This window comes from Corvus brachyrhynchos, unplaced genomic scaffold (genome assembly GCF_000691975.1).
Source record: "Corvus brachyrhynchos isolate BGI_N302 unplaced genomic scaffold, ASM69197v1 scaffold32, whole genome shotgun sequence".
NCBI classification, from domain to species: Eukaryota; Metazoa; Chordata; class Aves; order Passeriformes; family Corvidae; genus Corvus; species Corvus brachyrhynchos.
In genome coordinates, this window is record NW_008237919.1 from 15074453 (window position 1) to 15089557 (window position 15105).

General features: G+C 36.1%; 1 protein-coding gene and 1 long non-coding RNA gene across 6 annotated transcripts in view; one reads left to right on the forward strand and one right to left on the reverse strand.

Annotated features, from left to right (window-relative positions):
- LOC108446498 overlaps nucleotides 1–12361 on the reverse strand; it is a 16597-nt gene extending 4236 nt beyond the window's left edge. The window contains exons 1-2 of the long non-coding RNA XR_001861710.1: nucleotides 11903–12361; nucleotides 1966–1969 (exon numbers count right to left, since the gene is read on the reverse strand). This is a non-coding gene — a long non-coding RNA (uncharacterized LOC108446498). The remainder of the gene's footprint in view (nucleotides 1–1965; nucleotides 1970–11902) is intronic.
- The window catches only part of SYT1 (synaptotagmin 1), a 264394-nt gene that overhangs the window by 17126 nt on the left and 232163 nt on the right, over nucleotides 1–15105 (forward strand). The window lies entirely within an intron of this gene.

Genomic DNA, 15105 nt, shown 5'->3' on the forward strand with positions numbered 1-15105 from the left:
CTTTCCCTCTCTCTCGTGTGTGCTGCTGCTTCTTTTTTCACTAGCAACCACATAGTTATTTCTAGATTAATACATTCCCCGTATTTGCTGCTGAAAGATGGATAGATTTGGACCGTACTGTAGCAAACAGTGTTTTAAAATGCCTATTTTGTTGTTGCTTGTAAATGACATGAAAGCAACCAACCTTGCAAGTCTCTGTCCCGTCTTTATGTGAAGAATGTTATCTAATAAATGTGAGAAACATATATTCATGCTGTAGGTTTATAATGCAGCTTCATGCTTATGGCTCTTCAGGTGTGTTTGTTCTTGAGCAGCACACAGATGATGCCAACCCATCAGTTATTCAGTCAGTTTGGTGTCTGTGAGTCAGCTGCTTCTGATATATTGTTTGAAATAGGAAGGAAATGAAAAACATCATTTTGAGTTTGGTAATTTTTACATTAACTTCTTCATCCTGCTCTATTCCATGTTTGTATAAGACTTCACTTCCTATTGTGTATAGCAGAGTGCAATTTGATACCGTTTGAAAACCTCTTTAAATGCTGTTTTGTCAACAATGACGTAGGATATGCTATTAATCCAGCTTTTGTAAAAAATATGTTCTTGAGATCAAAAGTTAGCAGTGGCACAGTAGCAGTGGTACAGTGAATAAACTGGTTTTAGTAAAATGAAAGCCAATTCAAACACTTTGTCCATAGAAAATCTGAAGAAGTAAACTGTTTGAGCCTAGAGCTGTGTAAGTGTTAAGGCCACATTCAGCCACTTAGGGGATCACCTCCTCCCGGCTGCGTTGTGGTAGCAGAACTCAGCAGCCCTTCCTGGCCTTTCGTACCACATTTTGAGTGTACAGGTGTCTGGTGGGGGATCTTCTACATGACCTGTGTCTAAGGATATTCTTTTTAATTATAAATTACCTGATGGTGTATTTTTTGGATTGCAAACTCTTTACGGGGGCAGGGGGAAGGGTGTTTTACTTGTATGTGAGCAATTTCCAGTGAAATACAGGAATTCCTTTCTCTTTTTGAATACAGGTTAGCAGTGGTTGATTGTGTTTCACATAAGCATCACAGTCAGCCCTTCTGATCTGTCCTGAGGTTTACCAAGAGGGATATATGTCTACAAGTTTGTACCATAAAACCATCCAAAAGCAGTTTTCTTAATCAAATTCAAGTGTTGTGTACAGATGTTGTGAAAGGATGCCACCTTGAAATAAAGATTGTAGCCCACCTGAGAGTTGTTGAGGTAACTTTTGCATGTTATGTTGATTTTAGTGGAACAATTTGTGAGTTAATATGCTAGCCAAACACACTAGTCACTGTCAGCAACTAATGGACTCAGTGCTTGGCTAGGAGTAGAGATAAATCTGAATCTAGTTAAAATTACAACATGATGTTCATTAGCTTCAGCCAGGGTAATTCCTGAGATAAAATGTTGCTATCACCCAACATGTTAAATAAGCACTTGGACTAAGCAGATGGTGGGCAGAGATCAACAACTTTCCATTAAACAGTAGGTAATTTCTCAGTAGGAAATTACTCACATTCCCAAAAAGGGTCATGTACCAAATTTCTTATACTGGCTTATAGTTATAAGAAATCTCCTGATCAAGTGTTTGTGCTCTAGAAAGATGAAGAGGCATAAAACCTTACGGACATTTTGAAGAGTGATCTTTTATATTCTGGAATACCTCAACACTTCACTGTGCTGGCTGCTGCATACGGAAGTTTGCACTGAAGTTTGCCACTAACTTATTTGTATGATGAATGTTTCTCAGTATTACAGCAAAACTCTACTCTTGCAAAATAGCACCCTTACATATAGTATTAAGTCTATAGAAGATTGACTACTTCATATATTTATGTCTCCTTACATAGGATTTTGTGCAAATAAGGTGTAATGGTTAAGGATGTAGATATGGAGACATTACTTGGCCTTTTTGATTACCTGTTGTATAAAATCTTCTACATAACTTGAGAAAAAAATCCATTATGTTTGCTTTTCATTTAGCCATATCATGGCCTATTTTTGGATTTAAAGCAGAAATGTCAAAGTTGAGAGTTGTTTTCCCAACATTTTCAGCTTAGTTGTTTCAAGTTTCCATGCTGTATTTTTGCTTGTTATGTATTTTAAGCATAATTTAGCAGTTCCTGGTTATACTTCTGCTAATCTGTAATATTACAGTGGATTGCAGGGAGGTGACTTGAGAAGGAATGGATTTCTGTCTTGAACCTCCTGATAGATGGTATCTTCCTTGAGTACGTTATGTCCAACCTGTTCATTTGACTTAGCCTGTTTTTGATTTACCACAATACATTGGTGTTAAAAACTGTTTAACATTTCAGGAGTTGGTTGATTGGCATATCAGTTGTCCTTGCCTTGAGGGTAGGAGAAACTATCTGAAGAGCAGGGTGGAGTGCTGGAGGTGATTATACTTTCTGCCCTTCAGTGTTTCTATCTAGCCATCACAAGAGTGTGGAACTGCATAAGACTTCCTGAATTTTTAAACACAAATGGTTGCTTATGTCTGTGAACATTCCTGTCTTGATTTGATAGTATCTTTTCCTACCCAACACAGTAATTTCAAGAAAAATAGCCAAAAGTGTTTGATATAATGAGAGACGAATGAGGGGTGAGAAAAAGTAGATTATTATAATAGATAAATAATAGATCATTATTCTTACCTGAGGCTTTTTTTATATCTCTATATAGGATAGATATAGATGGGTCTAGACAGTGCCTCTGCATGTTAGCACTGCTTTCTGGCAACCAGTTTCTAGTCTGCTTCACTTGTAGGTACTAATGAAAAATATATAATTGTGAATTGCTGTGAGAATGTATTTTAATATTAAAAAGGAAATAAAAATAACCTTAAAATAACAATATAATTTTTTTCTCTCATTAATTGAAATTTACCTTATAAAAATTTTTCTTTTTTTATGTTTTGGTTTTTGTTTTGTTTTTCAACCAAAGTATAGTTGCCTTGGTTTTTTTCTTTTTTCTTTCTTTCTTTCTTTTTTTTTTTTGAGGAGGGAGACTTTTATTCCTTTTTCCCTGTAGAGACAAAACTTTTGTCTGTGTATGGTAAAGTCTTACTCAGCCTTCCTTACCTCTTGAGTATTTGTGCAGTACTAAATACACCCCTGAACAAGCAGATGCAAAAACATCCATTAATTACTTCAGGCTAGTGTTAGAAGGTTGCTTATGTTGGAGTATCATTAACTTACAAGTGGAATTTCGTATTCAGATTGCCTGTAGACTGGGCTCCAATTGCATCAGCCTTCCAGATACCATGTACTTAGATTCACAGGGGATACAATTTACACCAGTCTCTGGTTTAGGGTTTTGCAGGCAAACAACTTAGAAGTCTATGCGTAATGCTTTTATTATAAAATTACCTGATTTGTTTCATTTCTATATGATGTTGAGGTGGAAAGATGAATTTGGCTAATGTGAATTAGTGTCTCTGATTCCGTGAAATGTGGTTCTTTTAAAGAAAATTGTATTAATATGGTTATGTTGGGACTAATAAAGATGTTTGGGAGTAGCTTGAAAGAAGTTACAAATGAAGCACAGAAACAGAAATTATGATTTTAATAAGACTTATTGAATGTATAATGAAAGACTTGTTGAATGTATAATGAAGAAAAATGATCTAAGGAGTAAATCAGGAGAGACAAGAAGTGAGCAAGAGTTGAGGAGAAGGCAAGAAGATTATGATAACCAGGAAAGAAAGAAGTTAGGACTGGATAGTATTTTTCACTTTGAAGGGATAAAGTTCTCTTTGTTTGATTTTTGTGAAGAAGGAAGAATTCAAGTGAAGGGCAAGAGTTAATACATACCCTGAGCTACTGCGGAAATTTTTCTATTAATAAGGCTAAGCACTGAAGAACAGATATGGGTAAGGATTTAGAGAAGTCAAAGTTTTTCTGGGCTAGCTATACTAAGTTTGAGCTGCTATCAGGCCACTTAGAGTAATGACGTTGGGAAAGGAAGTTAAACATATCTAAAAGGGAACTGCCTGGTTGCGTAAAAGAGGTGAGCTATTGTTTCACAAGTTGCAGCTGAATCCACATAATATTAGCCAGAGATAATATTAAAAGGTAGGAGAGTCTGGTATAATAGAGAAAAGAAACTTAAGAAAAAAGTTGGATGAGTGAAAACTAAACTACAGGCCCACAGAATCTGAAATATATGTTAAGAAAGGGAGTAATGTGAAAGGCTGTGGAGGTGTTAGGATGGCAAGATTTAAGACTTGAATAAGAATTGATCAGTGTAGTAGAAAACACTGGTAAGGAAAGAACAGGACATGTATTTTATAAGGAGTCTGTAAAATTCTGTTTAAAAATGCTTCTGAAAGTTAAGGGTTGAAGATAGCACTGTGAGATGAACAGTAGTGATTTACCAAAATACGAATATTGATCTAATATCGATATCCAACTGAGACGGACAAAAACTCTCTAACAGTTTGGAGGTAGAAAGTGTATGTTTATTTTGGCGCCAGGCACTGCATGGGACAGCTCCCTAAGATGCAGGGCCCTGATATGAGCAAACACAAAGGTTTTTATTACAAAAATTATGAATATTCAAAATACAAGTGCATATTCATAACATTAACACCTCCCATTCTCTGCTTCATATGGAAATGAGCTTAAATGTCATTAAGCATGCATAGTGTGTGTCCTGAATTGAGTCAGTGGTCTTGAATTGGGCCAGTGGTCCCAAAAAGGTAAGTATGCTCATCTTCCTCATTTTGACCTTTTCACCTATCTGAACTTTAACAATCCTAATTACTTTAGTGACCTCTAAGTTTCCTCTTGCATGACTTTTGAATAGGTTCCCACCAAGGGAGGAAATCGGTAATTGTCCTTGTTCCTTAGACCAACTTTTCAATGTTTCTGTTCTTCATTCTAAGCACAGCTAAGCAAACATACAAATGACAGATCATCAATTATTCAGTGATCAATTACTAACATCTTGAAAACTGTTTCAGGTCCAGCTCTCTTAACTATTTTAATTAACTCTAGCTGGGCCGGAATTCCTTCCTATTCTAACTAATTTCAACACAGCTAACCTATAATTAAAATCTTTATATTTCTTTTAAATCTGTGTTTCAGTAGGATGGCAAATGGAGTTGAAAATCCTTTAGAGTGTGTATGGACCGGTAATCTCAAATTGGGAGAATCACAGGTTATTGATGAACTGAAAGAAATAGGAGGAATGGATGGAGTCAGGTAGTGTAAGTATGGTAGTGTGATTATCAAGAAGTAGTAGAGCAAGAGGAAGATGCTTTAGTAAGTAAATACAAAAAGAAATGAAAGAAAAGGCAAAGGAGAGAGGAAGTAAACCTATTGATTTTCTTTCAGTTAAAAGCCTGAGGTACCGAACACGTTGCAAGTAGACATGGTGTGGAAATGTGGAAGTCAAGAAACTACGGATTCACCAACTCCATCGAGGTGCCTTTGGACAGATGCAGGGACTTAACAGCTGTCAAATAGTGACACCAAGTATTTAAGCAGCTGTGAATCCCCTTAACAGTCTTTTCACTGCCTTCATGTGTTCCATTGCTTCTTATGCAACACAGAGGAGTATCATCTTTTTTCCTCTGGTATATTACTTCCTTGTCCATCTTCCTGTTTTAATTCTGCTGCGTTTATAATCTGTACAGTACTATTTCAAGTTCTCTCATAACTCCTATGATCATTTTATTCTTTTTTCAAATACTGAATAGATTCAGAAGTCTTGAAGCCTTTCATCATAAAATAACCTTTTAATCTCCAGATAAGCTTTCCTGGTCTCCCTGCTAAGGAATTTAAATATCCTTGACTCTAGTGTCCTGAACTGCAGGTGACATTTTAAGACTGGTATCTAAGATGTGTCTACAGTTTGCATTTTTGAATTGTTTAGTCTTTTTTTTAGAAACACAAAGTCAACCATTTTATTTTTAATTTTGTTAACCAGATTTCTATTTCCTTTGTTCCAGCAGCAGTGTTTTCTGACTAACTCAAGTACCAAAACCAACTGCTAGTCGAAGTCATCCATTTCTGCATATGGGTACTCCATTCTGACAGCTGACTGGACAAAAACAAGCTAAAATTAACTAAAACCACCTAACTAGATGTAGTTTACAGCATGAGAGTAAACATCAGTTATTGAAAATTTTAACACCTGAATTCATTATAACTGTTAAATGAATATGCCTTTTGGAAAAGTTTGTCTTCAGAGAAAGAAAAGTTTTGAGCATGAAGAAAAGTGGTCTGTATGTCTAATGTTGAACAGTTCAATATGTCAAAAGACATTTTCTTGCAATAGGCATATTTAGTTTTTGAAAAAACACTGGCCTGTAACTTACAGAAATTTTGATTATGAGTTGATCAATTTGTTGTGTGAATGATGCTATACATTTCTCTTTTACCATTATTTCCACTTGTAGAATAAGCAAGTTCCATCCATTAAATTTGATCTTTTCTTGAGTCTTGTTTTTAGAAGGTGGCCTTTGTCACATTTTTACCCATTGGAAAGGTAAATGACTAAGTCATTTTTATCTGCTTTGCATTAAGGAAAGCTGAAGCTCAGAGATTAAGCCTTTAAAAATCATATATACAGGTATTGCAAAGGTTAAAACCTGGAGAAGTTACATAAAGCCTCTGACACATGGATTTTGTTTAGTGGAACCATTATTTTTCTTGATTTAAAAATAATCTCCTTGTATATGCACCCTTAGACCATAGCAGCCTTTTCAGGTAGCTGTTGCACATGAATCTGTACAGATCACCACTACTGCATTTGCTGTGTCATCTTAAAGTGATACACAGGTCTGTGTTGGCCTTGGTTTATTTTCACAAAATGTGAACACTTTCTGTCTTAAACATGCTACTATCATCTCAGCATTTTCCTGTTCTGCTTAGTCTTCCTCATTCTGGCAGTATTTTCTTTAAAGTATTTTGTTTTACGGACTATATTCACAAATTTTATTTAATCCATTTTAGCCAATTTTTAATGTATTACTATGAATGATACATAAAAATGTTCCATTGCATTAGAGTGTTCTAAGCCCAAGGCTATGCTAAGGAAGGGGTTCTATTAGCTAATAATGGCGTGGTTCATGGGAAACTAATTTGAACCGGAGGAATAGCAGCATTTTTTGGTATCTTATTTTCTCATCTTTTAATACTTAGAACATTTTATTTAAAACACATAAGTAAAGTCAGGAAATGCGAACTTCTTTCTTCAACATGCTAGCTGTAGCTACTCTTTAAGTATTGTTGTTACTGCACAAGTTTGACTGACAGCGGTGTCAAACATGTAGTGCATATCATCAAGCACCTCTGTGCTGATATCTGTGCTGGTAACCTGTACATTACTGATACTAAGGTAGACTTTTGCCTTGGACTGAAAATGTGGTATTAGGCTTTGGTTTGGGTTTTAGATTTGTTTGTCTTCTTGTGTTTTTCCACAAAGCATCCATTTGACCTTTCAACAGCACTGTCTGTGTTTAAACAGGTGTTCTTCAGCTATTTCTTGTGCTGTCTATAATCACAATGCTGTGCAAAGTGGCAATTCCATTTACTGTAATTTGTGATATATTAGGCTCACTCTTACAGTAAAGTACATTTTTCAAAATCAGAATCAATTCAAATGTCAACCAACAACAGCAGTGACAGAAACACGGGCCTATGACTGCTCATACATTAATAGTAAAAAAATGCATTTCTAAAATGAATGAGTATTTGAGAAGATGTCGAACTTGTTGCCTAAGAGCTTTCTTTTATTTTTTACTAATTCCATTGAGGAAAAGTAAAACCACTGAATGTTTTTTCTTTTTTTACTGAACTCCTTTCTCAGAGATATAAAATGTAAAAAAGTTCCTATGCAGCCTTTCCCTTACTGTTTTCAGCAAGTTTCCTTCCCCTTTGTAATGCATGTCTACCTTTTTAGTTTTCTCTTCTCTCCTCTACAATTTAGTGTCATGTTTCCACTAACTACTAAATTCTTGAGCTGAGTTGTTTATTCCTGCTCCCCAAGTAGCTTTCACTTGTTCTCTTGCATTTTCTCTTTTAGTATTTTTTTTCATAAGCTAATATCAAGGCCCTAGAGAACTTTTTCATTTGTCTTTTGAAATGTTCCTCAAGTTTGTTTGAAATACAGTCTATTAAAACTACCCTTTTGCTGCTTCTTCTAGTGAAAGAAGTGGAAGTTCACCAAACCCAGCCAAAGTCTGACTGCCCTGTGGTTGCAGTCAAGTGCCCGAATACATACAAGCAGTTTCAAGACTCCAGTGAATGTAATTTCTATAGAGAATCAGATTTAGTGTCAAAGACACAATTTTTACCAGCATTCTATTTTTTAAATACTGCTATTTTGCTCTAGACTCAAAAAAAGACCTGGCACAGGCAGAATGCTATGGTTGAAGTGAAAGTCCAAGTATTTTACATTAGTAGTTTTCATTGTCATTTTCATTGAACGTCATTCAGTTTCATTCAAATATTTTAATATTCATCCCATTTTTGGAATTTTTTAGAATAATACCTTCAAGTTTACCCTAAAAATAAGATGTGATGTAGAACTTGTAGACATCTTGGAAGCAAAATTTTGAATTTTCTGTTTGCTTAGAGTTTCACAATACATGTTCAAATTTTTTATAAAACAATTCTGGATATCCATATTAAAAATGGGGTCTTTTGTGCCTCAAACTAAATTGAATTTCCATTCCTTCAATTTTGACTTCTTTTTCTTTCAGTTTTGCCAGAGATCTGCATGGTGTTAGATTCCTTTCTAAGTGCTTTTGTGGTAGGGTTTTGTGATGTGAAACATCCAGCAGAAGAGCTCCATAGGGATACATTGAGACTGCTCAGGAGCTGCTGAAACAGTCTAGTCCAGTGGATTCTTCATGGTTTCTTTCTGCTTAGTGTCCACTGCACAACTTCTGCATGTTTTTCTTTTCCTCTCTCCTTCCAGGTGGACACAGAATTCTGCCCAAGTTCATCACAGCTGGAATACCAGCTTTTATCCCTCAGCTGTGTAACTACAGCTCACAGTAGCAGCTGATATGTATGGGAAAAAATCCACTGCAGCTTTTGAACAGCTCAAACTTCAAACTCTGCTTGTGATACATATTTATCAGCCAGCTGTAAAAAAAATGAGAATGACTTTTAATGATCTGCTTTTACCATGCAAACTCATTCTCCAAAACATTCATGTTCTTGGTTGTGGGTGTGAAATTCTGATGCCATATTAATAATTTAGTGTGACAGATGGATTAACTAGAGGGCAAAACTTTTCTAGGGAATTCACTAGGGGCAAAACATTTCTAAACTTTCAGCTGCTTGACTTTGCAGCATTGACAAAGCCATTGCTGAATATTTGTTTAACCTGTACGTGTGAATCTGTAAACAATTCTGCATGTTGATTGAGTAACCTACATGTTAGACTAAGGGCTTCCTATTGTTCTTACTGATCTACAAAATATAATCTCTTTAAGGTAACTGATAAATTACTTAAGTTGAATGAGTAGCTAATTTAAGTCCAGTTGTTCTTTAGATGGATAGGTAAAAGACTTACTGGAGCCTGCAGTAACAGCTTATCAGCATAAATACTGTAAATCAAAGCATGTTACCAGTGTCTCACAGAAGCCCTATATCTGCATAAACCACTTGATGAATGCTTACAGAATGCTGTAGTGCTGTGTCCAAGCCTACCTCAAACAAAATACCTTTCCTTAAGCAACTTTCTGCTTGCATTGCAGCAGAGACAGAATTGACTCTCTTTATTTGTATAAATATTTTCCTTTTTCTATGGCTCGTTTTACTCACAGCTCTTCTACATTGGCATAAATAAAATAATAATTTCTACCAATAACCTTAAAATTGGTTTAGAATTCCACACTTCACTTTGTAGTGACACTTGCACTCTGAGCTGCTGCAAAATGTCATTTTGTGAAACAAATCCCATGTCAGTTTACATGGCAAGAGAGTGAATACTACATTCATAGCTCATATGGAATCTGACAGTTGAAAACTAAAACAAATTAGTTTGAAGGTCAACTCTCTTCTTCATTGACCTTGATATTATTAATGTTTGTACTCTGGAATGTAAATGAAACACGTTTCCAAGGTCCTTCTCCATCAAAATAAATTACCAGCTTTTTAATTTATGAACTCTGGGTATTTTCAAAATGTAATTTTAATCTACCCAAATCAATTTTACCAGGATATGACTCACTTGCTTTATGCCAGTGGGTAGCATTGCGCTGCTGAAGGAAGACATTCTGATAGGTTTGTGTGCTGGAGAACCTTCTTGGTGTTTCCAGTTGACAGAATTTCCACAGCAGCTAATGTCCAAGCGTGGGATTCAGTGTGTGTGAAAAAAGATGTCATTTTTGGGAGATGTAGACTATTTTCATACTTAAAACTGCTGGGACAGTTCCTTCCAATAATTCTTCCTTTAATCCCAAGAGATTCTTTATTTCTGCTGTTGTGCTACTTTGTAACAACAAGAGTAACCCAAATTAGGAAGTGTAGGTAGTTGTAGAAATAAAAGGTGCGAAGATAAGGACCTGTTCTTTGTTTGCCAGCAGAGTAAGAAACAATTACATGAAGTCAGTACAGAATCAGACTATGATATCTGTTCTCACTGCTTGTCTCTACAAGAGAGCAAGTTGAAAGGGATTAAGTAATACTGAGATGGAATGCAGTCAGCACTTTTTGAGAAGAGCTTTTAGACTTCCAGTTAGGAACACTATTCTTGTCTTTACCTTGTTCTGTTCCATTTTTCCAGTGAGCTGGAATCCTGGCCTGAAAAAAACCATTAAAATTTCTGTGTTTGGCATCGTAAGTCAAGCTTTCCTTTTGTACACTAAGTGTATAGATAACAGCAAAATATTATCCAGGGATAGAGTGTAACTTCATTAAAAGGTGCAGAAATGCCTAGCAAAAGTTTGGTTTTAATTTTTTGTAACCCAGCATTAACAGAATTGGAGGTTATGTATTACAAGGTCTGCGTTCTTACCTGCATGCTCAAGTAAATAGTTTCTTCATGAATCCAGTAATCTTTCAATAAAAAACCTGCATCATTTTTTACAGCCTCGGAAATGGAAATCAATATGTTCGTGTCTGAAAGGATACTTCAGGATGGCTTGAGACTAATGAATATGAACTGTACCTGATTTTAAGACATGAGATACTATGATCCCACCATGACACTCAATGAAAGGTTAATGTTCAGCCTTCTATGGGTTGTTCCCTTTTCATTTTGAAGGTCCAGAAAAAAACAGGTATATATATTGGTGGGTGTGACTCAGTTTCCTACCACATACTAAGTATGTATCATGGAAAAGATAAAAGTGTTTGTATTGTCACTGTTATACAGGATCAGAATAATGAGAACATGACCTCTAGAGAACTATGTCTGCAGACTGAAAAATGCACCGTCCTGTTAGTTCTGCCTCTCACATCCCCTTGTAGTATCCTCTACAGCCTGTTGGCCTGCTCCGATCATGCAAAATTGCAGGTTGTTCATAATCTCTATTTCCAAGATAGATAGTAGTTACACGAAGCTACCAAATTCTGTCTCAAAGTGCCATGTCTGCTGAAGAAATTTCATGCTTTCAGGTAGTTGTGTCAATAGGGTGATAAAAACTTGTTATCCATACTAAAATCTATTGTTTGATTAAAAAATCAAAAGAAACCACAAGAAACCAAACAAAAACCAAAAAACAACCATGTATTAATATATACCCACTGTGATTTTCAAAAGGTCTAGTGGTTCAGAATGATGTTCTTTTCCATGTCCAAATATAAACCAGCATTTTATTTTCTGTTGCAGAAGGGTGCTTAATATTCTGAAGTCAGCTGTTTTGAAAGTATTTCTACCAAACTCTGAGAAATTCAAAATCACTTGTCATCACTTATGAATTGCAAACACTTCTGGTTTGCAGGTTGATGCCACTGACAAGAAGTCTCTCATGTATGAACTGAGAAGCATCCACACTTGTACAGTGCAGTAGCCAAGATGTATATTCAGTAGTACAGTTGTCGCTGTTTTACCGAGAAGCGGCGAGAAACGACACAATCCAAATCCAAGGAGAAAAGGAATTATTTTGTTATTTACACGCTAGGTTATATATCTTTGTACATGAGAGAGCATGATATGATTGATCGCTTGACCAGCTACCCCCTTGAGGGATTGGCTGAGGTTCTCTAACACCCATTCAAAATATTTTTTCCAGAGTACCAAAACAAGGCTGGAAAACAAACCCAGGTGCAAGACATAGAATTAGTTTACAAAACCGTCTTTAACTGTTTCTCAGCTAAAGCATGAGAAAGAAAAACTTCACAAAGTGCTTCAGCAGCTGTTTTTCTCAGCTAGCTGTATGAGAAAGAAACTTCACAAAATGCAAAGGTAGCTGGAAAATTCCTCTGCTCCTGCTTTTTAGCATCCACATACAGTAATAGGAAAAAGGTACTGGGAGTATAGAAATTGCATCATTCTTACTTAGTATTTGAAAACAGTGAGTCAGAAGACGAGAAGAGAACAGGGGGTCAAAGAGCAAGGAGAATTAAGCTGAAGGAAATAATTGGGGGAGGAGTTGGAAACTGGACAGAAGAGTCAAAAAGAACTGCAATTTTAACAATGTCAGGAGATGAAAGTTAGATACAAAGTGTTATGGAACAGATAAAGGAATAGAGTTTAAGAACTAGCTTAGGACCAGGAGAAGGAAGGCAAATAGAAGAAGAAAAGTGAAGTTAGGAAGGAGATAGAAAAGACCCAAAGGGAAGGATTAAACCTATTGATGTGTTTGAAGAAGTTGATATATCACATGACAGGAGGAGAGGTGGAGTGAACAGCATATACCAATAGAAAGTGTGATTTTCATTAGGCCCAGAAAATAATTGCTTCTTATCCAGGACAGGAACTGAGCTGAAAGAGGACAGAACAGATTTGTAGTGAAAGAAACTGATTAGGTCCCAATTTTTCACCCAAGGGCATTCAGACTGAACAGAAATAGGAAATTAATTTGGAGGTTATAGGTCAGAAGAAGAATGGAGGAGGAGGAGGAGGAATTGCAAAATATATGTTCATTGAGCTGAACATAGCTCTATATTGTTTTAAAATGAATCTCATATTTCATGAAATTCATCAGCTTCATCCTGACCTTAAAACATAAATCTCCTGTAAAAACTTACCTAGCAGAGAACTAGCAGGCGATTTACTTTTTGCAGAGTACAAGATGTCTTTTCAGTCCCTGAGCAGTGTTGTCAGTGCTATTAACACATCTATTTAAAAAGTGTTTATTTTCAAATAATAAAATCAAAATATAAATAACTTCCAAAAAAATCAGCCAAATTAACGAAATAAAACCAAAATAGTCATTTTTTCTATGACAATGTGTACAAAGTTCTGTTTCTTGAAAATCAAAGAAATTGATAGCTAAAGAGAGCATACTTTTTTTTTTTTTTTTTTTTTTTTTTTTGTCATGAAACTGTATAATGTGCAAGGTGAAGGATCCAAGGTAAATGGAAGTTTGGGCAGTTGATAGCAATGAGGACAATGGTTATTATCTCATAGAATGTGTTCTTGCTATGGCAGTGATTGAGACAGCATTGCGAACCAGCCTTGCTTGTACAAGGGGAACATACAAACCCAAACCAGAAAGACAGTCCTTACTTTCAATAACTTTTCAGGTAAAAGATTAAGTGTAAGGCAGTCCTCAGGCTTTTAGGAGTTATGGTGAACATAATACAGTAGGCAGCTGTAGACAATGAAAGCATGCTAGCTTGTCTAAAATGATGCCTGTTTTCAAGTCATAGTAAGTTTTATAAAATTTCCATTTTAAAAACATTCTCATGGTATCTGTCAGTATTGCAAATATACTTCTGTGGTTTAGGAAAAGGCATGCTGAACAAATGGCATGAAGGAGCCTTTTTATATTAAATACGTTATTTTCTTGATAAATAGTCTAGTTGTCAATGCAGTGTTGTAAGGTATTTGAACCTCGATAGCGTGCCCCAGCCAAACCATCTTTAGCTATTCTTATCAGAGCCCTCAGAGTGGGACCAGACTGGAATTACCCTCACTGGCTTCACCTGGCCTTTCCACCTTCAGCTGCAGCACATCAACCCCAAGAGGGTTTTTAAGCTCCAGTCGAAGGGAGAGGAGGGACTGGCTTGTATCTGCTTCCTGTCCTTTGCTGTCTTGTTGTTTGAATTTCCTGGACTAACTTGGCTGCTGATCGCTGGATGGGTTTAGTTGCTGTCAGCATCTTGACGCTACTTGCCTGGATCAGGGCCCCCACCTGTTAGAGCCCTCAGGAATTCATCTAGGACTGAAAGGTAAACTTTGCTAAATTGGAAAAGAATTGAGAAAGAAGAAGCTGTATGGAAGATCCAGGAGGTGATCCAGCCTCTCTTGCATGCTAGAATTGTAGGGATTTTAGCATTTGTTTGTTTACCTTTTACTGCCATACTGAGAGTGGAATTAATTTCAAGATAATGAGACAAAAACATGCCAAAATTAATGTGTTTTTCTTGTGTTAAAGCTATGTTGGATAGTTTAAGAAAATAATACTTGAGATAGATTACCTGTCTCAGGGCTTGCTTCGTCCATGAACAGAGTCAAACTAATGTGCAGCCACCAAAACCCCAAACTGTAAGCACCCCTGAGTAGAACAATAAAGCTTAATTAAAATCCTGTATTTTTATGGTTGATTTATTGTCAGAAACCATCTGGGCCTTTTCCACCAAGTTTTACCATTATGTAGCCTGACTTTGAGTACTGTTCATTGATTCAGTTACACAAACATATATTTAAGTACAGCAGTAGTCTCAAAGGTTTCCAAATTACTAAAAGTGGCTGTCTGTGTGCTTAAGCATCTTGCTGAGTATCTTTACCTCTTCACAAGCTATAGATATTATTTAGGAAATTCAGCATCTCACAGGAAAATGCCTTCTGATCATGTTAAACAGGCTAAATATGAAGTAAATAGGTATTTGTTGATCTGGGGAGAAGCATAAATATTTAGAGCTGAGTAGTGATTGAAGTCAAATTCTGAAACATAAATCTAACAAACAAAACATTTCATGTATTAGCTCCTTAAAAATGAGGAGGAAT